Raw genomic sequence first — 2,845 nt, 5'->3', positions numbered from 1 at the left:
AAGAATGTCAGTGCTAAGAATGATTTCCCTTGATCTCCCTAGTGCATATGATAGGCATATGAATACATCTGTGTGAATAAATAATTGGTATCAAATTTCCAGTCTCACCATACATGGTTGTGGGTATTGTGAAATAGTTTTATATATTTTCGTAATTTTGCAATAAGATCTCTGGGTGTGAATCCTTGAATCATAAATACCTTTTCATGTGCTCCAGCTACACCTCCTCCCACCTTAATTACTATATATATGACCTCCTAAGGAGTCACTTGCTTTGTTCACTTTGTTTTAGTCCTTCTCTCTCTCTCTCTTTTCAAATGTGAGTTATCTGTTTCAAATCAAGGTGCATGTATTTGTTATGGCAGTTTTAATCTTTATGAGTGATTTAAAATTTCTTCATTTATTTTTTAATTGAATCACCATGAGATGGGCCATTGCAAAGCTATTTTGTGCAATTTAATTTTTAATCCTTTCAGTGAAGCCAAGTAAAATCTCTTACATGTGAAATTCAGAATTTTCATATTTCATGTGAATCAAAACTGATTGTTTTTGTGGGTTTTTTTAATTTTTTATTATTTTTTATTGATAGAAAAGGGATCACCTAATAATGGGTGTTGGGAGGATCCTCCCAGGATGGGAGATGCATGCTGAAAGTAGACTCTAGACCGAACATGATTGCCACTCAATGCCTCTTTTGGTATGTTTTTTAGATAATTCTTCCCCTCCTCTGTTTGCTTAGGACCAGGAATTTGCCTCTCCCCTCCCTGTTCTTTCAGGAAGCCAGAGAGACATCTTCAGGCAGGAAGAGCATGAAATTTACATAGAAGTGGTACAGCATGGACAGTATCATGTTAAGCGAAATGAGTCAGAAAGAGAGGGACAGACAGAGCAAGATTGCATTCACCCGGAGAACATAAAATAACAAAAGAGGAGAAGAACTCCCAAGAATGGCAGAGATTAGTGTCAGGAATTTTTCTTCATAGCTTGGAGACCAACCACACACGCTAGCAGAAAAGGCAGCTCAGATAGAGAATGGAGCACCAAATGAAGGGTGTTGGGAGGATCCTCCCAGGATGGGAGAGAGTGCTGAACACAGACTAGAGACCAAGCATGATTGTCACTCAATGCCTCTTTTGCAAACCACAACACCTGAAAGGAGAGAGAGAACAAAGGGGAATACCCTCCCATAGAGTCAACATGGGATGAGGGGATGGGGGGTGGGAGGCATACTGGGATCCCTGGTGGTGGGAAATGGGCAGTGGTGGAGGGATGGGTATTTGATCATTGTATAAATGAAACCCACGCACAAAAATTCATATGTCTACAACCGTACCTCATGGTGTCTCACTAATAAAAATTTAAAAATTAAAAATAAAAAAATTGGAACATAAAGTAAAAATACAGCAAGAGAAAGATCTCACAATAGCAAAGAGGGCTATAGTACTCAAAACGTTGAGAAACAGGCACATTGGCAAGTATTTTTAAATACGCATCCAGGAGAGAATATAGCATTGTTCGTGAACAAATCTACTCTATGGAATCATCTCATCCTTGAAATGGATAAGGACAATGTGTTACAGTTTCCAATTTGCAAATAATATCTATACCATCTATTTTTTGCTATGTTTCTATGCTTTACCGAGTATTATCCTGATTTTTAAATTTACTTTTAGGATTAAAATAGTATTTGCCTGCATCAAACTTTTTAAGTAAATGTCTTATTAGAAATGATTTTTAATGATTAAGAATGTTTTATTCACATGTCATTTTCTAAAAGAAACATATAGGCCAAAGAGCTAGTGCAGCATGTAGAGGGTGTTTACCTTGTATGCAGCTAACCTGAGTTCAATTCCCAGAACCCTGAGCTTGCTCGGGGTGATCTCTGGATACAGGGTCTGAAGTGAGCCTGGAGCACATCTGGGTGCACTCCCCTCCACACATACAAGGAAGAAAAGAAAAGAAAAACATATAACTGATTCTTGAGTAACATAGACGTTAAGGGTGCTAACTCCTCTATAACTTTTGAAAACCCCCAAATTTAATAGATAGTCTGCTCTTGACCAAGAAGTTGTTTTTCTAATAGTATTTAATTCCATTGTCTGCAATTAGTACTATGTGTGGCCTGCCAATCTGTAAATTTTGATACATTTAAAAACTTTTATGGATTTTATAATAGACTTTATAATACATTTGTATTTTAAGGTAGTAAGTGATAATTTATATTTCTATTTGTGTGGGGTATTTGGGCCGTAGTATGTGGTGCTTGGGACTTCAGACTCTGTGCTCAAGGGTCATTCCTGGTGGTGCCAGCCATTAATTTGGGTTGACAGTGTGCATGGTAAGTGCTTGAACCCCTATACAAAGTCTGGGGTCCAACCAAATCAATTATCTGCATATACTTTATACATGCATGGCATACTTTTCCTTAGATTTTTTTATATTTCTAGGATATATTGATCATCTTTAATTATTTTACATCCCTACCAATGTCCAAAATTTTTCAAAATACAATTATTGAAAAATATCATATAGAAGTCCAAATTTGTATTGTTCATGGGATAACTATATTACGAAAAAGTAGAACCACAATAAACATGCAAGTAAAATGCAGGTACATTTCTTTGGAGTCTTTCAATTATGCATTTATATTAGTCTCTACACAAGTATGATTTTTAAATAATCAATTTCAATTACTATAAAAATTTTATTGAGACTTTATGATTGTAATGTTTTACTGCTAAGATGACATTGATGTGAACATTTATATCTATTTGTCTACTTTTCTAATTGTTTACATAAGATCAATTCTTCACAGCTAACTTACTTGTGACCGGATATGTAGCTC

Source organism: Sorex fumeus, unplaced genomic scaffold (assembly GCF_029834395.1).
Source record: "Sorex fumeus unplaced genomic scaffold, SorFum_2.1 ptg000070l, whole genome shotgun sequence".
Classification (NCBI taxonomy): domain Eukaryota; kingdom Metazoa; phylum Chordata; class Mammalia; order Eulipotyphla; family Soricidae; genus Sorex; species Sorex fumeus.
The sequence above is the reverse complement of the archived record's forward strand: the minus strand, read 5'-3'. Positions refer to the sequence as shown.